General features: G+C 38.8%; 1 protein-coding gene across 2 annotated transcripts in view; it reads left to right on the forward strand.

Annotated features, from left to right (window-relative positions):
• The first annotated feature begins 958 nt into the window (after positions 1-958).
• LOC106092707 (alpha-(1,3)-fucosyltransferase C) overlaps positions 959-16,036 on the forward strand; it is a 49,683-nt gene continuing 34,605 nt past the window's right edge. Inside the window, exon 1 of one of the 2 annotated variants that reach the window (XM_059367488.1) lies at positions 959-1,078. The gene's annotated coding sequence lies outside the window, so the exon portion shown is untranslated. Of the gene's footprint in view, positions 1,079-1,253; positions 1,354-16,036 lie in introns of those variants that run through there. The other variant, XM_059367489.1, reaches the window with a different exon arrangement.

Raw genomic sequence — 16,036 nt, forward strand, 5'->3', positions numbered from 1 at the left:
GTCTAATAATTGCGCCCTTCAAAAAATCAAACTGGGAGATCGGTTTATATGGCAGCTATATCAGGTTATATACCGATTTCGACCATACTTAGAACAGTCACACCAAAACGACATATGCAAAATTTCAACCATATTGAATAAGAATTGCGCCCTCTAGAAGCCCAAGAAGGCTATATCAAGATATGGGCTAATTTAGACTGTACTTGATACAGTTATTGGAAGTCAAAATAAGACATTTCATGGAAAATTTCGGCAAAATCGGATAAGAATTGCGCCCTCTACAATCTCAAGAAGTCAAGACCCAAGATCGTCTTATATGGGAGCTATGTCTTGATTCGTCTTGAACCATACTTAGCACAGTTGTTGGAAGTCACAACAAAACACGTCGTGCAAAATTTCAGTCAAATCGGATAGGAATTGTGCCCTCTAGCAGCTTTAGAAGGCTAATCGGGAGATCGGTTTATATGGCGGCCATATCAGGTTATGAACTGATTTAAACCATACTTGACACTGTAGTTGAAAGTCATTACAAAACACGTCGTGCGGAATTTCAGCCAAATCGGATAAGAATTGCACCCTCTAGAAGCTCTAAAAGTCAAGACACAAGGTCGGTTTATATGGCAGCTATGTCAGGTTAACAACCGATTTTAAACCATACTTAGCACAGTTGTTGGAAGTCATAACAAAACATGTCATGAATATGAATTTCATTTGTACAACTTAAAAAATCTTTTGACTATCAAGCAGAGCAGACTACACTCTATGCATAAGCCAGGCCCAGTTATTGTTCAATCCGTCCCTGCAGTTAACAGTTGCGATGAGTAGAAACAATAACAAACGACTTCATACATACAGATACCAATAGCACATATTTTGTTTACTTGGTCAGCATTTCTTCAACAATGATCGACAGCTTTTTTAATTGCCTTAGGCGAGGTTTTCAGTCTCCAATTGGACACAGATGAAATAAAATCATATTGTGACAAATATTAAAAAAAAGTAGATTTTAAAAAGAGATCCCCAAAGACATTGTTTTGGTTGTGGATTTTAGTGAGAACTACAATATTTACATCTATCGGTGAGAGAAAAAATTCTGTAATAAACTCTAAGTTTAAAAGATAAAGAATGGAAATCATTAAAATATTTCAACAAATAGTTATACAATGTTATCATATTAGTTGAACAACTTATTATTACAACAAAGTCAGCCATTCAGTTTAATTTTGATTTTAATTCATGTTTGATGAAGAATTTCTAAGCTTGAGACTACACATTTCTTGCTAAGATTTTGTGAGGTGATGTCATTTAACTCAGTGTTGTCAAATAAAACTACTATTAAACAAATCAGATAATGTAAGTATACGATCTTAGAAAAATAAAGAGGCGCTTTTCAATTTTATTAGTCATTCATTAATTCTTTACTTTGGATTTGCATTCACTCCAAACAGCAACTAGTACCGCTGTGGCTTTAAAATGAATTTTTTAGATTTTGATGATTGCTTCACTACGCACTTTATAATACCGTTACAAATAAAACAAGTAAGAGCGTGCTAAGTTCGGCCGGGCCGAATCTTATATACCCTCCACCATGGTCGCATCTGTCGAGTTCTTTGCGCAGTATCTGTTTTTAGACAAACAAAGTATATTGAATAAGGACGGAGGAGCAGCTATATCAAGTTATAGTCCGATTCGGGGCTCAAGAAGCGAAATCGGGAGATCGGCTTATATGGGAGCTGTATCAAGCTATAGATCGATTCTGACCATATTGCACACGTATGTTGAAGGCCATGGGAGGAGCCGTTGTACAAAATTTGTGCCAAATCGGACGAGAATTGCGCCCTCTGTAGGCTCAAGATGTCAGGACCCAAGATCGGTTGGTATGGCAGCTATATCAGGTTATGTAGCGATTAGGACCATACTTCGCACAGTTGTTGGAAGTGATATCAAAACACTATGTGCAAAATTTCAGTCAAATCGGAAGAGAATTGCCCCCTCTAGAGGCTCAAGAAGTCAAGACCCAAGATCGGTTTATATGGCAGCTATATCAGGTTATAGACCGATGTGAGCCATACTTATCACCGATGTTGGAAGTGATACCAAAACACTATGTGCGAAATTTCAGTCAAATCGGATAATATTGCGACCTCTAGAGGCTCAAGAAGTCAAGACTCAAGATCGGTTTGTATGGCAGTTATATCAAAACATGGACCGATTTGGCCCATTTGGACAGACGGACGGACGGACATGGCTAGTTCGACTTAAAATGTCACGACGATCAAGAACATATATACTCTATGGGGTCTTAGACGCATATTTCGAGGTGTTACAAGCAGAATGATGAAATTAGTATACCCCCATCCTATGGTGGAGGGTATAATAAAAACGAAATGAAAACAAGTAAAAAGGCATTATATTAAGACCACTCAATGTCCGTGCCGAATTTGGGTGCATGTGATATCCAATTTTTACCGTTTTGTGACGAAAGGTGGTGGGTATCCATATACCAAAGGTTTCAAAGTTCGGCCCGACCGAACTTAATGCCTTTTTACTTGTTAAATATAGTCCGATCAGAACCATATTCGGGTCCTGTATAAGGAGGCCTTAAACTACTCACTGTTTAAAATTTCAGCGAAATCGGATAAAAAATAAAGCTTTTATGGTCTTCAGGCCCTTTATCGGCAGATCGGTCTATATGGCGGCTATATGTAAAAAAAGTCCGATCTGAACCGTATTTAGGTCAGTTGTCGGGAAGTCTTAAACTACTCACTTCGACGTGAATTTATATGCCAGATTCGTTATCTACGTCTGCATACTTTTCATTTGATACCCATATTGTCCTTATCGGTCCACTTTTGAATTTGGGTGGTGTTTTTGGGGTAACGGTGGAGGGTCCGCCCCCCTTCCGTTATCAGTAAATTATAAAGCCTATTCCTACTTTCTGACCATATTCGTAATCTACTCCCGAATACCTTTCATTTGACTCCCATATTGTCATGGTCGTCAAATAAAACTATTATAAGGGGTTTTGGGGCTGGGGCAGCCCCCCAGGTATATGGACCCAACTTTTATTATGAAATTCGTTCTCTATTCTTGAATATCTTTCATTTGAATCCCATATTGTCTCGATCAGTCCACTTTTATTTTTGGGTGGTACTTTTGTGATAAGGGGGAGGGTCCGCCCCTCTCCCGATATGAAAAAATTATATTTTATATAAAATTATAAAACTTTTATTATGAAATTCGTACCCTACTCTTGAATACCTTTCATTTGAATCCCATATTGTCCCGATCAGTCCACTTTTATTTTTGGGAAGTACGTTTAGAATAAGGGGGAGGGTCCGCACCCCTCCCGATATCAAAAAATTATATAGCCTATGTTTCCCTCCAGGCCAACCTGCACAATCTGGGAATGAGTTTCAAGATAATCGGATCAGCCGTGTTTGAGTCTATACGGAACAAACAAACAGCATCGAATATCAACACCAGTATAACCAAGTCTCAAAATCTAAGTAACAGCTCTCGTATATTCATATTTAAGTGGCATTATTAAATATATAAAAGTGAAATATTTGAATGGGTCTACTTCAAAAGTTAACCCCAATTAACGAAAGAACTCTGCTCACAATGACAAACAACAAGTGTTCTCAAGAGACCTCTGGTGCATAGAAAAGAAAGGGAGATAAAGAGAGTGTGTGTGAGAGAGAGAGGGAGAATTAGAACATTCAAGTTTCTCTAAGAATGTCAAAGTCATTTTTCGAACTTTCATCACTTTTTATATGCTTTGCAATTTAATTAATTGGCCCTTGGCCCCTTGGCCAATGTGTTTGTTTATATAGCACACTTTTATGTTTTGTATATACATATCTATATTTCCAAATACACTGACATACTGCTTTCTTTTTGTATGCGTGTCCCAATCGAACTATCGAAAGGATATAAGCAAATAATGTTAACTCAAATTAGAACAATTACCACAATTTTCTTGGAGCAACTTTTTTGTTCGTTCTAATGGAAATGCCCGCTAAGTAAATAATCAAAAGTAATGACTTGGCGGAAAATGCGAAAGCTTTAACAGAACAAAAAAAAAATGTTCAAATGCCATTAGTCCATCATAAGCATGAGCTAGGTGGTAGGTGGTTAGTGGGTGTTTTTATGATCCTGCTGTTGGATATTTAAGTGAATGGGCGTTATAATGGATGGTCAGGGTGCTTACCAACCGGTGGGGGTTGCTAGAATGTCAGTGGGTAAACTTGTTTAGACATTAACATCTACAAGCAAATTGACCATTGGCGAATAGAACGTGACATAGGTACTTGTAGTGGGAAATCATGTGTTTGACCTTCTGAGCTTTAGGCTCGGTGCCTGTCTGTGTATGTGAGTGTGTGTGTGAATAAATGCCAATGTGCCGGTTTTTTACAAAAATTTCTTTTATGGCCGGCCTTTTCCGTTCAATGGAAGCTAGAGGTTAGAATTAAGTACAAAAGCAAATATTAAGGTTAGTGCACAGTTCAAAATGGTTTGGAAATTTAAAGCACTTGGATCTGGTCTATATTTTTGCCAATCTATCGTTCTATTCATTTTTGAGTAGAAAGTGCAGGGCGCATTTTTGATTGCATTCTCTTGCAATTTCATACAGATGAGTCTTGGGGCTTGTAGAATCCATTCTGATTTAGATAAAGCTTCAAAGTACAAATAGAGATATACGATCCGCCGATCGTATATCTCTATATATATATACTGCAATCTTATATATAAAAATCAATTTGTGTTTGTTTGTATGTATGTGTGTTCCTCATAGACTCAGAAACGACTGAACCGATTTTCTTGACATTTTCACAGATGGTGCATAATGACCCCGTGGTGAAAGTAGGGTACTACAATTTTTGATATCTGAAGGCGGGGGCGGACCCTCCCTCTTACCCTAATTTTCAGAAACGCCAGATCTCGAAGATGGATGGTGCGATTTAAGCGAAATTTTATGTGTTCTCATATTGTACCCTAAAAATAAAAATTTGATATACAAATTTCGGATGGGGTACCTAGGTGGACCGCCCTACCCTAAAACTTACCAAACATATATTTAGACCAATCACGACAATATGGGACTCAAATGAAAGGTATTTAGAATAAGAAAGCGTATCTGATATCCAATTGTCGGACCTAGTGCTAGGGGAACCACCCCAAGCCCCAAAACACCCCAAAATCGGACATATTTACCGACCATGGCAATATGGGACTCAAATGAAAGGTATTTGTGAGTAGAATACGAATCTGATATCCAAATGTGGGACCACGTTTCTGGGGGTCCACCCCTTCCCCAAAACACCTCCCAAACAGGACTTATTTACTGACCATGGGAATATGGGGCTTAAATAAAAGGTATTTCAATGTCGAGTACGAATCTGATATCCAAATATGGGATCAAGTGTTTGGAGGACGTCTCTCACCGAAAACATCCCCCAAAGGAGACAAATTTACGACCAAAGCAATATGGGGCTCAAATGAAAGGTCTTTTGCAGTAAAGCACGAATTTGATATCAATATTCGGGAAAAGTGTATATGGAGCCACCCCACCACCACAACACCACCCAACTCCCAAAACATCCCTAAATCGGACAACTGACTGTCCCAAATTTCAGCAAAATTTGATAATATATGTTGCTCTTAAGGGCCTAATACCTTAAAGAGGAGGATCGGTCTATACGGCAGCTATACACAAATCTGGACCGATCTGGGCCAAATTGACAAAGGATGTCAAAGGGCCTAACACAACTGAATGTCCTAAATTTGATCGAAATCGGATAATAAATGTGGCTTTTATGGGCCTAAGACCCTAAATCGGAGGATCGGTCTATACGACAGCTATATCCGAATCTGGACCGATGTGGGCCAAATTGACGAAGGATGTCGAAGGGCCCAAGACAACTCACTGCAGCAAATTTCAGCGAAATCGGATAATAAATGTGGCTTTTATGGGCCTAAGACCCTAAATCGGAGGATCGGTCTATATGGCAGCTATATCCAAATCTGAACCGATCGGGGCCAAATTAACGAAGGATGTCGAGGGGCTTAAGAGAACTCACTATCCCAAATTTCAGCAAAATCGGATAATAAATGTGGCTTTTATGGGCCTAAGACCCCAAATCGGAGGATCGGTGTATATGGCAGCTATAACCAAATCTAGACCGATCTGAGCCAAATTGACGAAGGATATCGAAGGGCCTAATACAACTCACTGTCCCAAATTTTAGCAAAATCGGATAATAAATGAGGCTTTTATTGGCTTAAGACCCTAAATCGGCGGATCGGTCTATATGGGGGCTTTATCAAGATATAGTCCGATATAGCCCATCTTCGAACTTAACCTGCTTATAGACAAAAAAAGAATCTTTGCAAAATTTCAGCTCAATATCTCTATTTTTAAAGACTGCAGCGTGATTTCAACAGATAGACGGACGGACATGTCTAGATCGTCTTAGATTTTTACGCTGATTAAGAATATAATTATACTTTATAGGGTCGGAAATGGATATTTCGATATGTTGCAAACGGAATGATAAAATGAATATACCCCATCCTACGGCGGTGGGTATAAAAATGTATTATAAACAAGTTCTTTGCCCTATATCTCTTTATAGGCAAACAAAAGATAATGGATATGAATTGCTATGCTATTGGAACTATTTCAGGTTATGACCAAATTAGGGCCGGATCGCATTAAAAGTGCGCCCTATATTGGCTCAATAAGTAAAATCAGGAGAGCTGTTTATATGGGAGCAGATCACGTGGGATTTCAGACATGGTGTCAAAGAGAAAGATGCTCAGTATGCTTTGACATTTCATCATGAATAGACTTACTAACGAGCAACGCTTGCAAATCATTGAATTTTATTACCAAAATCAGTGTTCGGTTCGAAATGTGTTCAAATTTTGACAAATTTTGTTCAGCGATGAGGCTCATTTCTGGTTGAATGGCTACGTAAATAAGCAAAATTGCCGCATTTGGAGTGAAGAGCAACCAGAAGCCGTTCAAGAACTGCCCATGCATCCCGAAAAATGCACTGTTTGGTGTGGTTTGTACGCTGGTGGAATCATTGGACCGTATTTTTTCAAAGATGCTGTTGGACACAACGTTACGGTGAATGAACACATTTCGAACCGAACACTGATTTTGGTAATAAAATTCAATGATTTGCAAGCGTTGCTCGTTAGTAAGTCTATTCATGATGAAATGTCAAAGCATACTGAGCATCTTTTTCTTTGACACCATGTCTGAAATCCCACGTGATCTGTCAAATACTAATGCATGAAAATCCTAACCTCAAAAAAATCACCCTTTATATCAGGTTATGGACCGACTCAGACCATATTTAGCAAGTATGTTGAAGTCCACTGAAAAAATCGTTGTACACAATTTCAGCCAAATCGGATATGCGTTGCGCCCTCTGGAGGCTCAAAAATATAATCAGAAGATCGGTTTATATGGAAGATATATCAGGTTATGGACCGATATTGACCACACTTGGCGCAGTTGCTGGAAGTCATAAAAAAACATTTCTTGCATAATTTCAGCCAAATCGGTTAGAAATTGCGCCCTCTAGCGGCTCAAAGAGTCAAGATCTAAGATCGGTTTAAATGGGAGCTATATCAGGTTATGATCCGATTTGGATTATACTTCGAACAGTTGTTGGAAGTCGAAACAAAACGCTTAATGTAAAATATTAGCCAAATCGTAAAATACTTGCGCCCTTTAGCGGCTCAAGAAGTCAAGATTCAGGATCGGTTTAAATGGTAGTTATATCAGATTATAAACCGATTATTATATATAAAAATTGCGCCCTCTAGGGGCTCAAGAAGTCAAGATGTGGGATGAGTTTATTTGACAGCTATATTAAAACATGGACCGATATAGCCCATTTACAATCCCAGTCGACCTACACTGATAGGAAGTATTCAAGAGTCTAGCTTTATTCCTTTGAAAGTTAGCGTGCCTTCGGTTGACGGACAGTTGGATCGACTTAGAATGCCAAGACGATAAAGAACGTATATTTCTTGTTGGGTCTCAAATGAATATTTCGATGTGTTACAAGTGGATCGACGAAATAAGTATACCCTCATCATATGGTGGAGGGTATAAAAATGGATTATCAAATAAATATGCAGCTATTTCGAATAAAGCGTGCTCATGTTTCATTGAACTTACATTTAGACACATGTATATAAAAAAGCAGATAAGAAAAGGTTAAAGTCGGGCGGAGCCAACTATATAATACCCTAAACACCACCGAGTCTACGTACTACTTTTAACTTAAAATTAAATCGGACAGCACTCCCAAAAAGCCTTGCACAACCGAACATATAAAGAAAATGGAGAAAGTTGGGAACCACAACTTTGAGACAGTCAGTGACTTTATCTACCTCGGCACCGCCGCCGTAATCGAATCGAATGACACCAGTTTTGAGATTAAGCGAAGAATAATACTGGCAAACAGATGCTACTTTGGACTAAGTAAGCAGTTTAGAAACAAGGCCAACTCTCGACAGACGAAGATTACACTGTACAAGACTCTGATACTACCCATGTTGTTATATGGTTCTGAGGCATGGATACTTATGAAAGCAGATGAGGCAGTGCTTGGAGTATTTGAGAGAAAGATTCTTCGTAAAATATATGGACCAGCTCGCGTTAATGGAGAATATAGGTGACGTATGAACCACGAGCTGTATGACGACCATAGCATAGTTACACGCATCAAAATACAACGACAGCGTTGGCTAGGTCTTGTTGTCAGAATGGATGAAGAATCTCCGGCAAAGAAGTCTTTTGAAGGCAAACACGGTGGTACACGCAAACCGGGAAGACCAAAAGCCCGATTGAAAGATCAAGTGGTGGGAGACACCTCGAAACTTGGTGTCAGAGATTTTAGAATGAGCGCAGAAAATCGAGGAGCTTGGAACGCTATTCTAAAGGGTGATTTTTTTGAGGTTAGGATTTTCATGCACTAGTATTTGACAGATCACGTGGCATTTCAGACATGGTGTCAAAGAGAAAGATGCTCAGTATGCTTTGACATTTCATCACGAATAGACTTACTAACGAGCAACGCTTGCAAATCATTGAATTTTATTACCAAAATCAGTGTTTTGACAAATTTTGTTCAGCGATGAGGCTCATTTCTGGTTGAATGGCTACGTAAATAAGCAAAATTGCCGCATTTGGAGTGAAGAGCAACCAGAAGCCGTTCAAGAACTGCCCATGCATCCCGAAAAATGCACTGTTTGGTGTGGTTTGTACGCTGGTGGAATCATTGGACCGTATTTTTTCAAAGATGCTGTTGGACGCAACGTTACGGTGAATGAACACATTTCGAACCGAACACTGATTTTGGTAATAAAATTCAATGATTTGCAAGCGTTGCTCGTTTGTAAGTCTATTCATGATGAAATGTCAAAGCATACTGAGCATCTTTCTCTTTGACACCATGTCTGAAATCCCACGTGATCTGTCAAATACTAATGCATGAAAATCCTAACCTCAAAAAAATCACCCTTTACGTTCGGCTAGTGGAACAAATATTCTGTCATAGTCAAAGAGCGGTGCAAAAGTCCATAACTTTAAAATTATTTTCAGTGTAATTGCTCTTTAATAAATTCCAGCGTACATTTGTACTTCCGTCACTTGGTCATTGTGAAAATGTTTTCTAAACACGGCACGCTAAAACTTGTAAGAGTTGTCCATGCCGTCCATGCATTCACTCGGTCTGTTGGTCGGTTAGTCAGTCGGTTAGGCTACTAATGATTGTCCTTAATCGATATCAGAAATCAACAATTTGAAAGAAAGCAAAGTCTTTTTGTTTACTTTCTCTATTCACTGCCACCCAATAAATGCCGGAGTGAGTCCGGGAGATGGAAAGGTGTTCCATGTATGATTTGATGTGATTGACCAGCCAACCAACACGACCATTTCAGTTTTTTTTCCTGCGGGCCACATTATTTACCTTGGCCTGTTACATTGTTGACATTGTGTGTCGGCAAAGGCACACATGTTGAAAACTATTATGATTATTATGGCTTTTTAATTATCACTTTTTCTCTCATTTTTACTTTTTTTTTCTTTTTTCCCTTGTTAACTTGTGTTGGCTTATGGGAATTAAATTCTAGGGGTAAACGCGAATCGTGTGGGAGATTGACCATAACTATTGTAATATATCATTTATGTTAATGGTACCTGTATGATTTTTTCCTGAACATGGAAAATATCTCAAGGTTATGCAAATAGATAAAAGTATAGAGGCAAACAAACAAAAAAGTGCAAAGTTCGGCCGGATGGAAACATCGATATCGAGCACCATCGATTTTGCTAAAATTTTAAGCACAGTAGCTATTTTTAGACATGGACTATTTTGAGAAAACTGATAGGCGAATGAATAGGTTCTCTAGGGGCACAAGAAATTCAGTCGGGAGATCCTTTTATTGGGTTGCCCAAAAAGTTATTGCGGATTTTTTAAAAGAAAGTAAATGCATTTTTAATAAAACTTAGAATGAACTTTAATCAAATATACTTTTTTTACACTTTTTTTCTAAAGCAAAAGTAACAGCTGATCACTGACAGAAGAAAGAATGCAATTACAGAGTCACAAGCTGTGAAAAAATTTGTCAACGCCGACTATATGAAAAATCCGCAATTACGTGGATACCGAATTCGTATTATTGAAGCGCAGAGGTCTGTTCTATTCCTTTATACTTTTCTTCGGACTTCTATTTGGTAGTGTGTAAATATGACAGGTTTGGGGTTTATTTTGGGAGTGAGGTGTCTACCTAGACTGGGGCGGCCCGAACATTTCGTCCCGAATGTGGATATCGAATTCGTATCATTGAAGCGCAAAAGTCTGTTCTATTCCCTTATACTTTTCTTCGGGCTCCTAGTTTGTAGTGTGTAAATATGCCCGGTTTGGGGTTTATTTTGGGAGTGAGGTGTCTAACCAGACTGGGGCGGCCCGATGAGTACTTACAATAGATTAAAATTTGAAGACCATATTCGTATTCCACTCTCCAATACCTTTCATTTGATACACATATTGTTCCGATCGGCCCACTTTTGATTTTGGTTGGTGTTTTTGGGTTAAGGGGGAGGGTGTTCCCCCTTCCTATATCAAAAAATTATATGGCCTATGTTTTCTTCTAGACCAACCAACACAATCTGTGAAAATTTCAAGATAATCGGTTCAGCCGATTTTGAGTCTATACGGAACAAACAAACAAACCGACAAACAAACAAAAATTGAATTTTATATTTAAGAAGAAGATATATCCGAAATGTTCCAAAGTTCGGCCCGGTCGAACATAATGCCTAGAAGGAATAGGCTATGTAATTTATCGATATCGGACGGGGGACGGATCCTTCCCCTTAACTCAAAATTACTACCCAAAAATAAAAGAGGACCGATCGGGACAATATGGGATTTAAATAAAAGGTATTCAAGAGTAGAGTGCGAATTTCATAATAAAAGTTTTATAATTTTATATAAAATATAATTTTTTGATATCGGGAGGTGGGCGGACCCTCCCCTTATCTCAAAAGTACCACCCAAAAATAAAAGTGGACTGATCGAGACAATATGGGATTCAAATCAAAGGTATTCAAGAGTAGAGTACGAATTTCATAATAAAAGTTGGGTCCAAGTACCTGGGGGGTCGCCGCAGCCCCAAAACCCCTTAAAATAGGTTTATTTGACGATCATGACAATATGGGACTCAAATGAAAGGTATTCGCGAGTAGATTACGAATATGGCCACGAAGTAGGAATAGGCTTTATAATTTGTTGATAACGGAAGGGGGCGGACCCTCCCCCGTTACCCCAAAAAAACCACCCAAAATCAAAAGTGGACCGATAAGGACAATATGGGTATCAAATGAAAAGTATGCGGGAGAAGATAACGAATCTGGTAAAAAAATTCATGTCGAAATATAGGGGACATATATATATGGGCACATTAGCCAATCACCGATATATGGGACTCGGTTTGTTTGTTCCGTATAGGCTGAATAACGGCAGAACCAATTTTCTCGAAATTTTCGCATATTGTGTAGGTTGGTCTGGAAGGAAACATAGGCTATATAATTATTCGGAACCGGAAGGGGGACGGACCCTCACCCTTATGCCAGAAACACAACCCAAAATCAAAAGTGTACCGATCGGGACAATATAGATATCAAATGAAAGGTATTGGAGAGTAGAATACGAATATGGTATTAAAATTTGAGTCTAAGTAACCATTGTGCCGCCCCAATCCCAAAACTCCCTCAAACAGACATATTGGACGTAATTTTACTATGGGTCTCAAGTGAAAGGTATTCGGGAGTAGATTTCGAATCTGGCATGCAAAATCAGATCAAAGTATAAAGGGTCACCCCACCCCTTAAAAATGCCTTTAGACTCATTATGAATAATGATACTTGGCTGAACCGAGTTTCTTAAAATTTTCATAGATTGTGTACGTTTATCTGGAAGAAAACATAGGCTATATAATATAAAGATATCGGGTGGAAGCGGACCCTCCCCTTTACCCCAAAAACGCCACCCATATCCGAAAGTGGTCCGATGGGCACAATAAGGGTATCAAATGAAAGGCTTAAAACATTAGGTCCAAGTAATGGAAGGTCGCCCACCCCCAAAAGGGCGTCTTAGCCGACCCTGGCTATATGGGACTCAAATAAAAGTTATCAGGTAGTAGATTACGAATATGACATTAAAATTTGCGTTCAAGTCTAGGTGGCGCTTTTTCTCCTAAAGATATGTCAAATGGGTTATTTGACCCATTATGACAATATGGGACTCAAATAAAAGGTATTTGAGAGTAGAAAACGAATTTGATATCCAATTTTGAAGCCAAGTGTTTTGGGGTACGCCCTAAAGTACCCCCTAAACTGAACTTCATTTCCGGTGGGAATAAAAAACGAATTTGATATCTATTTTCAGTGCAAAGTGCCGGTGGCCGCCCAAGCCCCAAAACTCCCTCCAAACGGTTCACATTTACCGGCCATGGTAATATGGGGCTCAAATTAAACGGATTTGGAAGTGCAGCACGAATTTGATTTCCATATTTGAGTCGAAATGTCTGAGGTGCCATCCCTTCTCTAATGAGAATATTACCCTAAGCAAGAATATTACCACCAGGAATCGAGAAGGGAAAATTCTAAGCTGTGCTTAGTATGACCTAAATCGCTTCATACCCTCCTATAGCTCTGATATAACCGATCACCAGATTTGATTAATTCAGCATATAGACGGCGCAATTATTATTCGATTTGGTTGAAATTTCAAACGACGTATTTTGTTAAAAGCTACTGTTCATATCGGTCCATAACATGATGTACCTTCTGTGTATTTGAAAGAGTCATTCAAAGACCGTGTCAAATGCAATCCATTGTGGAGGGTATAAAAGATTCTGCTTGACCTCTTTGTTCATATTCTATAGTATGGTCATCTTTTTTAGCGCATTTCTTACGACATTTTCACATACACTGACCAAAGCCATGACTACTAGCCAGCTTCTTCGCAGGTATATCACATATTTTCTCTACTATAGGTGTAGCACACGTTTACCAGGTGCTTAGCGGTAACACGATACATTTGAATGGCCACTTACATTTCCGATGTTTTGGACGGCTAATTTCGTTGAATACCGCCTTGGGAGTCGACATGCCATTAACACATTGCATTGAAATGGTTTACAATGACCATAGCCAACAAGTCTGGAAATAGAATGAAATAAATGTTAAGATGTGGAAACTAAACATTTTTCTTAGCCTTCTATTTATTTGTGTTTTTTTTTATAATGACGTCTTTTTGTTCGTACTCGTATTGCAAAACTAAGGCAGAGCGAAAAAAAAATTATGTCATCATGATGGCAGCGATGGCTTAGCTAATGACATTCGCAAGCTAAATAAGCTATGGATGGGAATTTCCATATATGTGACTAGTGATATAGGGAAATCAAATTTATTAATTGCTTGAATAAATTAAAACAAAACATATTTTTTTTAATCATTATCTGCTTTATAGCAATGGAGGAAACTATTGCTCAAAGACTCCAAAAATAATGCTATATTCATGTATAGAAAGTTTAAACGAGGGTTTCTATATATTGGGTTGCCCAAAAAGTAATTGCGGATTTTTTAAAAGAAAGTAAATGCATTTTTAATAATGCTTAGAATGAACTTTAATTAAATATACTTTTTTTACACTTTTTTTCTAAAGCAAGCTAAAAGTAACAGCTGATAACTGACAGAAGAAAGAATGCAATTAAAAAAAATTTGTCAACGCCGACTATATGAAAAATCCGCAATTACTTTTTGGGCAACCTATATTTCGGGGTTTGAAAATACTAGTACAACCAAAAGCATAACAAAAGTTGGACAGTTTTATAACATTCGAAAAATTGAAAATAAGCACTTTTCGTTCGTCTGTCTATAGAAAACACTCTAATTTTGAAACATGTAAGGCTTGTTGCGAAATTGGAGCTCAACGATTTCTTCAGCAGTTTCAACTGGAAACTTTGCTTTTTTCATAGCGACGTGAATACGGCGGCTGAAATGATAAAGAACGTAATTTTAATTGGAATGCAAATGCAAATTTTGCCCCTGAACATTCCTCTAAGGAACAGGGGCAAACTTCTCACATAACAATGAGTGCAGTCCGATTCAAGTTTAAGCTCAATGATAAGGGTCCTCCTTTTTATAGTCGAGTCCGATTGGCGTACCGCAGTGCGACACCTCCTTGGAGAGAAGTTTTACATGGCATGGTATCTCACAAATGTTGCCAGCATTAGAAGGGGAAAACCACAACTGAAACATTTTTTTCTGATGGTCTCGTCAGGAACCCAGGCTTTCAGCGCAATAGGCGGACATGCTAACTTCTGCTCTAAGGTAATTGGAATGAAATTATTTATTTCAACTAAGATAATTTTGGTTAAATCAAAGGACAAAAGGTGGTTTAACCAGACGTGCAGGAATACCGTCTGTTCAAAAGAGGAGGCATCCAGAAAAAAAATGCCTCGTCTGCCAGAGTACTTAGAAGTGAAAAGCGTCTTCGTGCCAAAGTCTTTGTTACTCCTAGCGGAAGTAATAGCTTTGGGTCGTTTGTGAAAAGAGTGAAGGGCAACTCATCGGCTATCCCGACTCTCACTAAAGTCGACCAGATATTCACTGATGGTTGATAAGGCTAACCAGCTGGGTGACATGTTTTGCGGGAAAAATCTTGGCAGCCGGAAAGTGATCAACTACTGCGTGTTATTGAAGACGTATCTATTTCCATTCCTGAGATACACTCAGAGCATACCGCTCCACGGGTGACCTGATGACATTCCTGTTGGAACATTGGAGTCGCTATATTCACCAGTTCGGTAAGGATAAAGTCGTGTATCTGGATATCTCTAAGGTGTTTAACAGGGTCTGGCACGCTGCGCTCCTTTCAAAGCTTGTGGCTTTTGGTGTCGGTAATAACTTCGCTCGATTTATATCCAGCTTTCTTAGAGATCGCTCTATACGAGTTGTATAGATTATTGATGAATAAAGATTGACCGCAGGAGTACCACAGGGCTCTGTCCTTTTGCTTTTCTTTTTTTGATTGACCATCCTTTTTTTGTCTGACATCGAATCCGATCTACTTGTTTGCGGAAGACAGCAACCTCCGTCATTCATTTTCATTTGACCATAAGTTGAGATTGAAAACAGGAGGCGGATTATGGACGTAACACTATGTCAGGATTTGCTGGTCAATTCTGAGTGGGGTCGAACGAACAAAGTGGTTTTTAATGCACGCAAGTCGCAGTGTTGTTTGTTGTCCCACAAATAATTCACTGACAAGCGCTTAGGCTTTCTTAAGCGGTGTAAGAAATTTCACTCCCACTGATATTCTTATTATCTTTACTACAGACATCAGGCCGAAGCCTCAAAATCATCCCTGGGGCTGCTTGACTGTGTCCAGAGTCCGGCGTTGGTGTTGATTGGAGATGGTTGGGTTTCCACTTTTTT

The sequence above is a fragment of the Stomoxys calcitrans genome, chromosome 4 (assembly GCF_963082655.1).
Source record: "Stomoxys calcitrans chromosome 4, idStoCalc2.1, whole genome shotgun sequence".
Lineage (NCBI taxonomy): Eukaryota > Metazoa > Arthropoda > Insecta > Diptera > Muscidae > Stomoxys > Stomoxys calcitrans.